This window comes from Pleurodeles waltl, chromosome 4_1, assembly GCF_031143425.1.
Source record: "Pleurodeles waltl isolate 20211129_DDA chromosome 4_1, aPleWal1.hap1.20221129, whole genome shotgun sequence".
Lineage (NCBI taxonomy): Eukaryota > Metazoa > Chordata > Amphibia > Caudata > Salamandridae > Pleurodeles > Pleurodeles waltl.
The window spans coordinates 247,481,747-247,494,795 of NC_090442.1; the positions used below are offsets into that span (position 1 = coordinate 247,481,747).

The window sequence follows — 13,049 nt, forward strand, 5'->3', positions numbered from 1 at the left end:
AACTGCCAGACGAGCTTAAATTAACACTCTCCCACTAGCTGCCTGCCCCTTCCCCCTCTTGCCCCCAAAATCCTCGCCGCCCATTGTGGCTGCTGGGCGCTGGCAGCCAAGGGGTGGCAGCGGCGGGGCGGGGCCAGGATCCGGTTGCCAGATAAGGCCCGCCCCCCTCGCGCTCCCAGGGCCTGCTGCATGCCCTGGCCCAGCCCTTGAGGGGATGCCTGAGACTCGTGCCTGCTCTTTCACAGGAGGCTGCGGAGCTGCAAGGTGAACCCGTCGTCCCTCCGAGGGCCGCGGCGCCGCTTCGCGCCGCTCCGTGAGGTGAGTCTCTCCAGAACGTGCACCGCTGCAGTTTCATTTATACACGCCGCCGCGGTTCCAGCTCTGTGTTTGGAAAACCGGTGTACTTTCATTTGCACGTTTCGCTCTGCATTTATTTATTGGCGCATCCTATGAATTAATTCGTGCCTGTGCTGTTCGGTGCACCACCAGAGGTCAAATAAGTATATTATGACTATATACGTTTATTAATGTATTTGATAATTGGTATGTTCACATGCCATGAAGCGTGTTTGTCATATATTCTGACAGTGACAGAGATTATGTTTATGCCAGCATGTGTGCGCGCGGACTTTACCGGTTTTGCTTTGGACTTTAACGTTTAGTGTTTCATCTGTAACATTTTGCGTTGGTTGTGCTCGGCGAATAACTTAGTTTAGGCGTCACCTAGCTATTCTAAGGCTCCCTAGGCCTGTCCTCGTCCCTGCTTACGCGTGACACATGGTCAGTGTTAGTGTATGGCCTACTCCGCCGTCCCCGGGGCCATTATATGGCATACATGTGCCCCCATCCCATCCTAGAGAATAGACATAAGCACATTTTTATTTTGCTATGAACGTTGTTTTGTGCTCGCAGACCTTTGAGTGTCGTTGTCAGCAGCACACGGTGTGCCGTTCCCCCCTTTGGCATCAAATGGATCGCTTTTTCTTTTTATTTGTTGAGCTTTCATACTTGATGCACCATGCTTGATATGCAGACAAATGAAAAGAATATTTTCACTGGAAAAAAATGAATACATTGCTCCAGGGCAGGTTATACTAAATAATATTTGAATGTCACTTCTTTCAACAACTAGTATTTTCAAATACGTCTGTAGGTGAAGTAGCCTGCTGCCAAGTCTAATTCCTAATTCATTGATTAAAGTGATGCTGGCCGTGAAAGAAAAGAGATGGCAAAAGGAGTTATTTCCAGTCTTGTCTCCCTGCTTCCTACATTTATTTGAGGAGCTATATACTGTTTAGTTGCACCAAGTCTTACAGGGCTGAGCGGCCTCTGTCCAAGCAAGCAGCGAGGTGATTCATGGCCTGAATTTTTTTTTTTTTGCAGGATTCAATACGTATATTTTTTATTTCAAAGGGAAAATATCATGTCTCTGATGATGGATGATGAAAAACTGTTATCCATCGTGCTCATTCACCAATGAGGGTGGTGTGGTATGCTGTTTTCTCTCACACGCTCTCATGGAACTGTTCATAAAGCAATGTTCTCGCTTCATGGGTGCCTTGATAAGTGCCTTCTGATATGTTAATTGTTAAAATATTTATGCAGACGCTCGCTGTATGTCTCTGAAATCTGTACAATTTGTCAGGCTGTTTTTGACAATGTTCTTGTATGTAGCTTCCTTGTAAAACACGTTATGGCCTACGATGCAAAATTTATCAACCAACAAAATGCAATGAAAGGAGGCCTACTTTTGATGATAAATTCACAAAATGTTATGTATCTATGAACTGTGTTTTATTAAATGCCATATGCAGTTGAAAATGCATTCCACAACTACAGAGATCTTGAACGGCAAGCAAAATAAGTACTTAAGGCCCAGAAAAATTATAACAATTGGTTGACCAGGTTGCTTGAAGAGAACACTATTGCTTACATTTATTAATTTATTTGGAAATTTCATTTTTTGGTGGTGGGGGGGGGGGGGGGGGGGGGAGTGAGTGGCCTGTTTGCTTCAGCCTTAGCAGCTGAAAGAAAAGCCCCACTAAAATTTGCACCCTCATTTTTTTAATTTGGTCTTTTTGACAAGGCTGAATGGAGTTAAATGAGATGTGGAACAAAAGTGTGTCCGAGCTCCTGTTTTATGATGAAGTAAAACAGCAAACTAGTAAATTTCTGTAAATAAATCGTATTTATTAGGTGATCAGGGAGTCCGAGCCTACGGCGCTGTTGACTTGTGGTGCAGCAGTTCATGAATGCGTCATTTGCTGGGGATTCAAGTAGCTTTTTGGTCATGAGGGCAACCTCCGTAGCATGACTCGGCAGCAGTTAGAGACAGGAATAGGATGCTTTTTTGAGTGAGTTTAAGATTCTTAATGATTTCTAATGCTTTATTGCAAGTGCGCGCATCATAACTAAGGTCAGCTAATGTTCCATGTGAATGTTGTGATATTCCGACATAATGTAGACATGTTCTGCAGATGCAAACACATCCTTGATGCCTTCTCTGTTTTGGGGATTACATTCTTTGAGCATGTGGTGATGCCTACTTTATTCTCATAAAAAAAAATATTAAACAAATAATATGTTGAGCGAAGGTTGGGGTCTCTGACATCCATACTTGTACGGTATGATGCATATTATCTTAATGGGTGGTTTATATACTCTCAGTACACCATTGTCATTGCCAGGTCATTTGCGATCCCTTTTCGAATGTTACTAAGGGCTCATCGTTTGTAATGTAATCTAATTTAGATGTTGCCTAGGGTTTTTTAGCATGACTCAAGTGACCACATGCAAACAACAAATAATGTTTTTTGCTCTCATTCTCAATGTTTTCATTGTTCATGCCTTGTATCAAATTGTGACTTGTCATTAGAAGGCCTCTACAACAGCATTAATTCCTTCAGGCAACAGGGTACGTATTTAACTGACAAATGGTTGAGCTTCCCTTCCCAGCTAAGGGTACAAATGACTTCTACTTCCTGCCCTACATTTTGCACTTGCAAATATTCCTGCAGGGTTCACAATGTTGGGGCTGGGTGTGTGAACAAGAAGGCATTAATTTGCTTTTGCAAACTTGGCCTGGATTTTATTTTTTGGAGGCAATATATAGTTATATGCTAAACTATTCAGAAACTAATCAGTAGGGATTGTTTGTAAAATAGGAAGAAAACCTTCAGAGTGGACTGGAATTAGGTGCAATGCAGTATTACGAAGCATCGCTAGACTACCATGCAATACGACAGTAGTACATTATGACTACAACACTGCATTTATTTACAATATTTTAAATTTACCTAATTTTGTAGGCTGCTTAAATATACTGAAAATATCTTTGTGAAATATATTTTAGTTTGTGTCATAAAACAATCATGCAAACATTAATGTACTTAAGAAGCCCAACGAATTGTTATTATCTTTATTGATCTTAGGATCATCTTCATGCAGTAAAAGGGTCACAAGTGAAGAACTTTGAACAAGGTTCTGCCTCACCGATCAGACTCTATGAACCCTTGAATATGACAATGTTGAATATTTAGTTACAAGATTTTTGGCGCTCCAAGGTAACCAAAAGGAGACATGCAGCGCTCTATGAAACTTCTAATTGATTACATAAGTACATTAATTAATCAACAACATGGGAATCATGCAAATAATATACCCTTATAGCAATAGGACATCCTTTTGCCAATACCTGACGAAAAATAGTCATGTCTCTGCTTCTCACGCTTACAGAAAACTCACCAAATGTCTTCTTTGATGGATCTATCCATAGTAAAAGCCTGCTCTTAAGAGTGTACCTCTCTCCCTATGGGATATGTGAGTGAACCGGACACATTCACCTTCATCGCAGAAAAAGAAGACAACCATTGATCATTGTGGGCTGCCGCCCGATCGTTCACAAGGCGTATCAGAATTCTCAAAGTATGCAACTTTTGATCAACATCACATATTTTCCTTTTTACATCTCAAGCCCTAAAGGTGCAATATTTGCAGATAATTTTTTCAGTGTTACTATATTGTAACACAGGGAAAGGTGCATCTGTATTATGTTAAATTGGCAGCTGATATGTGATGTTAAGCCTAATCTAAATGTAATCAGTTTGTTTGAATAAAAAAGCAAACCTGGAGCCGGCCAACTCCAAAGAGAGTGTCGTATGTTATCACTCGATTTATAATTTGGGCTGCTTCCTTATCCTTGGATGAATACAAGCCTGAATTAATGGCGCAAAATGGCGGTTGCAAGAGGTTTGTTTGGTGAACCGTGGAGGGCAAAGTAAGTCATTTGGTTGATGTGAAATAATGTAATGCTCCCCCTCTTCCATTTCTGCATTTAGCATTTTGTTATATTTTTATTAATTTGTAATGTGCCAGCATACAGGGCTGAGAAATGATAGAATGCAAACAACATTGGTACGATCTGACACGGCAGACTAGAGGGAACAAACCTGAGTTCCTGGTGTGATAGTAGAGACTGAACGGTTTGTTATAAATGTTTGAACGGATATATTTGTGGATTCCACCAGAATGCCCAAGGAGGTCTCACAGGAGTGAGGAAAATGGGACCATATATCACTTTTCAGGACTGAGGAACATGTGACCGATTATCATTTTCTTTACTTGTACGTATGTGGGCAACACTGTTGACTGCCATTTTATAGTTTGTCTTTATTTCAAGTGCAGTACATTTACAGCAAGGATTTTAAGAGCAAAATTATGCTATTTTATCTTTAATTGAAAATAGGACTGGGTCTTTAGTAAGGTTTGTATCGTGTTCATGGGCGTTGCCTCTATCGTTTGAACAGTTTTGTCAGAAATGTAGCGCTCGCAACATTGTTGCACAATTCTGCGTACAGTTGAGGATAGAAAGGATTTATTTTCAGCCAGTCTGGCCTCAGCTGGATGTTTTAATATGACTTTCTCTCTGTTGGAATAACTTCACTGCTTTCATCTTTTCTGTTCCATGGAAGTCTGGCTATTGTTACAGGCCATAGCATTCAGGAGCTGTTAAGGCACTGGAACCCAGACCTTACGGAAAAGGAAGATGGAGGTTGTGCGGACGGCAGCGCTTACACCTTAGGGAAATTTGGTTGTTCTTCAAGGCAACAACCCAGTTTGAAACTGATGATTGCTGGTGGTTGTCTAACTCGGTATCAGAACTTTCAGTATGTTGCTAATTATAGGTCCTCACACTGCACTAAAAACACCAAAAGAGTAGATAGGCATGATATTAACACGTACTTACGTATTACGTATTGCATCTAGTATAAAAATATTTGTTCCTTGAAGTTTTCTTTTCTAGTTGCCTTGTATCTTAAATATTTTCTTAAGCCTACTTGATTTGCGGTTTATATAATTAAATTCCTGATTGATTGGTTAAGTGTGGGCTTATTGAGTGCATTCCAGCAAACACAAGGGAGGTTTGTATTTTGTACTGTTGGTGCTAGAAATAGGTATTTTAATGGATTATTCACCCACACTCGTGTTACATGCCATTTATTTCAATCTGCATGAGTACATCAGTTGTAGGTAACATGTTTGGTTCTATGAGGATGTGGTTGCTATTTACACTGTTGTCTGTGCATTCTGCAATATTGAACATATTAATGTTTGTCTTATTTACATATCCTGGAAACCTATATCGCTTTGAAAAATCTTGTCACGTAGTTGCATTGGATAGAGTTTTGCATCTGTTCTGACCTGGAAATGATGGCTTCTTGTTCTGTTTCCCTCAATCACTCTCAACAGAAGAAGTAGCCAGCCGCCATTTTAGGTACATCTGTTTCATCAGTGGCATTGACATGTATGGTGCACTTGTTTTAAAATGGTGTTTGTCTTGTAAACATGCGCATAGCCATTTCTTCGCACTTGATGCACAAATACAATTTTTAGTGGTTTTAAAAAGAGATGGGCAGAAAATTAGCACTGTTGGAAAGCGCATGTTGATTATATTTGTAAATAAACAAGTAGATACCGAGTATTTGCCTAATTAGGCAATGCAAGCTAAAACCAACAGGCCGGTCTGTATGTATGTTTGTATCCAGTGGTGTTTATATAGAACAAACCTAGCTAATGAAACAGCGGAGCTATGAACAGCATTAAAAATGTTCTTTTTACATGCCTAGATTGGTTGCTTCATTGGTCTGCAAACAGCGGCATCTGAAAACATTCTTAGAAATATGGTTATGCAGAGCATAGTGTTCACTGTAGGAAAATGAAGAACATGTTAAGTGGAATGCAGGGGGCCTAATGTTGAGAGATATCCTGCAAGGCCTTTTAACCACGATTCACTAAATATGTTTCCCTCCTTTTGTCAAGGAAAAAAAAATGATGCAGAATAATCACTGACGTCAATCAGCTCAAAAAGCAAACTCATTATATGTCAGAGCATGTTTGCTTTTATATCTTTTTAGGGTTTAGTCCATCAAATGCATTTTTGCACGATCTTTTAATGCACAAGCCAAAACCAACAATATGTTCCATATATACAAAGTTTTATTTCTTGGTGCAGCACATTTGTTGAAACCTACATTTTGAAATAAGCTTATTAAATGTTGCTGAAAACGCCAGAGTTCATTCTGGAAAAGAGAAGTTCGAACTTCTTGCAGGGGATATATTTTTTGAAAAAAATGTGATGTGATCAAGTGCCTGTCCTTTTATTGATAGTCTACCGAAACTCACTGTTGTTTGGCTCAATTTTCTACTTCACAAATTTCAAACCTTGACAGAATTCCTTGCGAGTTGAAGCTGCCACTCACACAAGAATGGCACAGCATCGTTCACGACATCGCTGAAGTGTCTTGCTATCTAGTAACAGTAAAAATGTATTCTTTTACATTTCTCGAGACATTCAGTGCAAAACATGCTGTAAATTATGCAAAATACATAACATTAGGCGTGCAGACAATGTTTATTTAGCTTCAGAACTAAAATAAAACACAGCAACCCAGAAGCAAAATTTAAGGAAAAGGTATATGTGTTTCTTTGAGTGCGAATGTTTTCAATAATTTTAATGAAAAAAAAAAACAATTTTCAATAGTGAGATTGTCCACCTGCTCCTTGAAAGAGTAGGTGACCTGTTGCCCATATTATTGTGCATGATTAAAATGGACAAAATGCGGTACACCTGGTATGTGGCGTTTTGCATGATCTACCCTTTACAAGTTTAGATCTTGTTGTGATCTGTTGTATTTTTCTAGCAGATAATCCGTCCTTGTAAGGTAGGGTTTGAAACTGTTGCAGAAAAATACCCTTTTGTATTAGTAATCAAACTAGGCATAATTGTGGTTGTGAAATCGGAAATGCAATGATTAATCTCAAAATCACATGTAAGACCTTTAACTGGCAGTCATATGAAAAATAAAAGAAGAACTTAGACTCCTCGAATGACCTCTAAAGATATTTTCTTCCTCTTTCCCTAAAAGTAGATTGTACATTACACCACAATAGTAAATACATTCATTGTATAGTTATAGGTGAGTGATAAATATCCAACATGTGTGCAAGTCCTTGGGATTAAATTGGTATTTCCATATTAGCAACAAGTGCGGTGCAAGTAAATGCTATAGAATTCCATTATTGAAGATGATGCCTGATAGGTTATTAAAACAAGTGATTGTCAGGCAGTTTATATAGTTTATACACCCATGTTTTCCAGGATTCCAGAGTTAGTATAAGTGATGATATTGGTCGCATCCTTAGTATCTTGACACATCTTCTTACTCTCACTTATGCAGTGGTATTTGCCAACTGAGCAAGTGAGATTGGGGTTCTGAGTTATTGCTCCCAGGTTTTGCAGAGATTAAGAAAGTGTACGTGTGTCACAAGGCCCTTTTTCAGGGCCTGCTGTTTCTGCAGAACTAGCCTGGCACCCAGCCCTTGCTGAAATGTCCTTTTCACTGGTGACGATATGTTATAAAATTGTAGAGTCCCATGTGATCTTCCTTGCTACAACAGTGGATCTTCTCCTGGCTCCCTTCTTGCTTCTTAAAGATCTCTAATTTAATAGCCAGAGTCCACATTAAGTAAAATGTACAACAACAAGTGATTCAAGTAGTTCAGACGTGTCCCTTAGACATGGTGGTTAAATTAGTGCACAAGTGAAGCTGAACATTTCCATCGTACCCATCCCAAGACATACCATTCTAGAGTAGACTGAAAAACAAAAGGTCTAGCAGAAATCAGGGGACCACTTCTACAGCATAACCAGGGCTCTGTATTTTTTAGATGCAAAGTTAAGGTAAATTGAATAATCTGGCTCTGATCTACATCTCACAAAATTTAGCAGCTGCTTGGGGGCAGTCGGTGCAATGTTCCCTCATGTGATAACCTCAGACTACCACTCAGTCAAATTTACAATACCAAACTTGCAGCTAATTACTGAAAGTCAAGGGACAGATATTTCCTTCACCTCAGGTCTCATTGGACTCCCGGTGGGTCCGCTTAGCCTTTCATCCTTCTGAAATCGATAAAATGAGTACCATTGAGTTGGGTAACCATAAACACCTGTTATTCAGCACCTTGATACCTCTGGGTGATACGTGCACCTTACAAATACACGTTATGCTATGTTACAGATCCTAGACAATAAGTGACGTAGATGAGCTGGGAAAACAGCAGGTCGGGCAAGCTGCAAGGGCACATGTGAGTGTAAACACACCAGGCCTTTTTTTGTTTAGACTCCCAGAGTCGTCGTAGTGTCTAGCGCAGTGATGAAGAGCTTGTTTGTAGCGCAATCCTTTTAAGACCTCTGCTGTTGTGTTTGCAGTTGCATTGAGTCTCGCCAACAGAAAACGTTAATTCACAGGTGTGGAAAAAATATTTTACACTCAGCCTTGAATATAAAAAAAATCTTAATAATCACTCCCAACTTTACTATTTGTTTACATTTCCTGAAAAACCAGTAATGCGTAGCAGCAAGTGAAGAATAAGGTTTTTGGGGGGGAAGGCTGAAGAGGGGATAATTTCAGTCGATGTACAGGAATCCCTACCCGGAACCGCATGTTGATGACAGATAAATGGAAATAAAAATACCGTGATATAACAAAACGCATTAAACCACAGATAACAAAAAACATGATAAACAACCGAACGTTGCGACCGCCTGGGATGGAGACACAGTTTGCCGTGAGGGCCGCAAGCCTGTCTGTGGCTGAAGCTGCAGGGCCCTGCTTCTCTCTCCCGGGGTGAAGGAATGAAATGCCCCGACGCCGGCCTGGTGGTCCTTCGTGAGCCTAACAACACTGTCCCCAGCCCCAAACCCGCTCACTTACGCCGCACAGATGCCAGATGCTACGAGTATAAAGCAGGGATGTTTGTGGGAGGAGGTGTCACCGCGCTCCGCTACCATCATGTTTGTGATATTCAGAATTTGCTCTTGCGTGCGGACAGAAACGGAAGTCCTGCAGTGTCGTGTGCCGGAAGCTGGCGTTTTGGAACCTGGGCCCCTCTAATTCTACCATTTTATCTGACAGAGAGAGAGATTGGCAGACAAGACGGAGGGAGACGGAGAGAGTCTCGGCGCATGGTAGCTGGTTGCTGGAATGGGCGGTGTGTATCAGATGTTGCTGGAACAGGCACATGCGTTCCTTTGCATCTTGGCTGGAGGGGGAGTTTATTGGGACTTCAAATCTACGTAGGGTTAAACTGCAGAGCTCCGCGGCGGCATCTGCGCCTGCGGGGTCATTGAAACCAGTGGTTTATCCAGTGTTTGTGGGTGCCTGTCCCAATGAACACAGCAAAGCATGTGAGCGCAATGCCGTCAAAACATTTACCCAGTGTCGCCCATAAAAGAAAAAGAAAATCTGTATTTTACCCTGGTATGGCTTGAGCTTTGTGTGCATTGTCTGCAGTCCTTACAGTGGTAAAGGAGGGGATGTAATTTCCATTAGAAAAAGAAGAACATTCTCAAACCTGGCATTTCAAAAGATTTGATATCTCTGTAGCAAAAGCCACCCAACTGTGCAACCTTTACTATTTCCTAAAGTGTCTTCTTGTAAACCATGTGGCTTAGCCATCCTCTGGGCCTGTGTCTTTACATTTTCCAACAATGTACACATTAAGAGGACATACGTTTGTTATACCAATTATCAATAGACTTTCCATTTTCACGGCCTGCATTCAAAATATGATCCAAAGCATGTATTTAGCATATGGAAGCTTAAAGCGGTTGCAGTTTCATATCCCTAAATCACAAAGCACAGTCTGCTCATATCTGCTTGAGCTAGTAAGGCCCATTGTATTAGTCCCACTGTCAGTGTTGTCCGGTTGAGTGTAGGTTTTGATCCAGGGCGTTGAAGTGAGAAGGCTCTCATGGTAAGGGATGCTCTAGCAGGCCGCCAGTGAGTGGCACTCTGCTTTGCTGCCCCTCTGTACATATTAACAACTTTTTTTACAACATATCACCTTATGTTTCAGAAGTGGCTAACATATGTGTCTCATGACAACCCACCATTCATTAATGTGCATAGCACCTTTCAGTGGAATAGAATTTAAAGTTGCAAAATTAGTATTTTCCACTCGTTCAACGAGATTCACTTGCAGAATTTGCTGCAGCCTTAGGAGTTTCCACCGTGATTTCTGGAACCCCTGCTCATTCAGATCTTGGCACCTGTTCTGCTGCCTGTATCCTTGGCCACCAGTTACATAGCGGGTCAGCGTTGAAGATGGAGAAGTCCTCATCCTTGCCAGTTGCCCATAAAGTGTCTTCCATGTTGACATGTTTGTCGTGGCTGTACTCGCTGTCTGATTTCATCCTGGCCAGGCAGGATGGCAGCAGAAAAGGCACGGGCCAGCCGGGTCTGAGGTGGCATTAGTTCCAGTGCCCTTGCCTGAATTCTTAGCGGAATCATTGGACTTCCACTCTGTCTTCTGCACACACGTGGTATTCTGAGAAGAAAACACTGGGAATTCCCTAGACCTGTATTCTAGTGCTCCCCTGTAATTCCTGAAATGGTTTTCCCTGGTGCACACAAGCATTCCGCAGCAAAAGGGGGAAATCCTGGGACCTTCTCTGGTAAGATTAGAATTCCTCTGCAGCAAAGCTTTGCATGTTCGGCTTTAAAGTGGAAAACGTGGGAATTTCCAGGTCCTGTGGGTGACTTCCAGTTCTGTGCGACATCTGACAGCCCTGCAGGTTTACCAGTTAAAAAAGGGGCATCAGCATGTTAGTGCTTGCACTGCAGTGCTTATGTCCACCATCGCCACACCATTCTCCTGCTGTGGCCAGGCCACTCCATTATTTAAGTTGAATGCTGTGCCACCATCTAGAACTAAACAGGGGTCTTAGTAAGTTTGTGTGATCCTGCTGTATTCTTTGATACAGGATGTTTCACCCCCTTTTTTCAATTTAAGTTCCTCAATTTGGTGTTCAGAGCCAAAAAATAGAGTTTCATTTTGGGTGCCGAACTTCCCCCACCCACATCATGCGACTGAGTCCATTGTTAACACCAGTGGTATTTAGTGAACATTTCTGTGTTACTATAACAATGTACCCAAAGAGTGACACTGTGCAAGATTTCCACGATAAACCTGTCCACTTTCAGATGACTCAAAAATGTAACTTACTGTGGTAAGAAGGCAAGCTAGCTTGAAGAGGCAGGCTGCACAGAACATCTTCATAAATAAACATCAGATGAGTCCCACAGTGCCTTGTAGAATTCAGTGTTGTCTTTAAATGTGCCAGTCTGAATGTTTTTTGTCTCAAGTCCAAATGATTATTTTACAGCCCTGATAGACTTTGTAGCCTGTCTTAGCCAAGACTTACTAACATCCAAATTTACGCATGGCCTCTAGAAGAGAAGGAACTTTTTGGCATCGAAGTAGGAAAAACTGCAATGTCTTTTCGATCAATCTCCGTAATGTTGCCATTCTTGCACTCTTCCAGTGAAAATGAGAATGTCCCATGCTTAATGTTCTTCAGTCTCAGAATTTCTGGCAATAGGAGCTTGACAAGAATGTAGCCTGGATGTGTGTTAATACTCTTGCTCAATTACTTTATGTGCTCTGTGGAAAGATGTACATTTGGAATGCTATTTACATAGTCTAGAATACGATAGTAGCACAACGGTATGCTGTACTAGTGTTTGCAATATTAGGTAACAAACATTTAAAGCGTCTGGAAGAGCGCCCCCCAAAATGGGGGAGCGCGGCCCCTTAGAAAACGGGACCAACGAGTCCCAAGAACCCCTTCGCACTAGTGGTGCGATGGTCTGGCCTGTGACTTCCGCCCCCACGCCTCGCAAGGTGTGGGGGCGGAAGTTTAGGAAGGTGAATATTTCGGCTGCACCAGCTCTGGCCGGTTCCAGCCGCCGCATGCCAGTGGGGGGCTACATAAGCGCCCTCCCAGGAAGGCTCGGCCTTCTTGCATTGCGGCGGCTGGAGTATCGGCCGGCTCACAGTTGTCCCACCCACCCTCTCCTTAATTTAGGTTGTTTAGAAAGTATTAGGCGGAAAGTGAGGTATTAAAGTAACCAGGAGCAACAGAGGGGTCCCCAAGGCTGGGGCCCCGGGTTAACACCAGAGATAGGATCCTGAAGTCCTGAGCCAACCTGCGGATGTACACACCAGATTAAGGGGTAGGGAGCCCAGATCGTTCGGGGGGCCATGGGGCTCCCGCTCTTGGCCGCCCCGTTACACCCCTAGGCAAATTGGTGTTTGGAGGGGGGCGGAACCCTGAGCGTGTGGACAAGGAACGGTGTAGTCAGGGCAACCGCCCCTCCTAGGGATACAGGTGAGGTACGGCTCACTTGTGTGGTCCAATGGTGGTTCAGGACAGGAAGGGATCCTGTCATAAGTAAATGATTTATGGTTACTGAAGATATCTTATGGATGTGATTTATGTTTTTGTGAATATGAAAAAGTTTATTTGAAGTGATTTATGGTGATGTTATATGTAAAAATATCATAAATATCTTGTAATAAAAACTTCTTCCAACCAATAAGTTGTTGGTCTACGTATGGCTGGTGGTGTGGGGGTGAGGGCTTGCTGGCGGTCTCCGGGTTCTATTAAATTTCACTCGGTTTAAAGAAGACATGTCCATTGTGGTGGA

The 13,049-nt window shown here is 42.0% G+C and overlaps 1 long non-coding RNA gene across 3 annotated transcripts in view; it reads left to right on the forward strand.

Moving 5' to 3' along the window:
- The first annotated feature begins 204 nt into the window (after positions 1 to 204).
- The window catches only part of LOC138287643 (uncharacterized), a 144,341-nt gene continuing 131,496 nt past the window's right edge, over positions 205 to 13,049 (forward strand). For 2 of the 3 annotated variants that reach the window (XR_011202261.1, XR_011202262.1), the window contains exon 1: positions 213 to 318. This is a non-coding gene — a long non-coding RNA (uncharacterized lncRNA). Of the gene's footprint in view, positions 319 to 13,049 lie in introns of all 3 variants that reach the window. The other variant, XR_011202260.1, reaches the window with a different exon arrangement.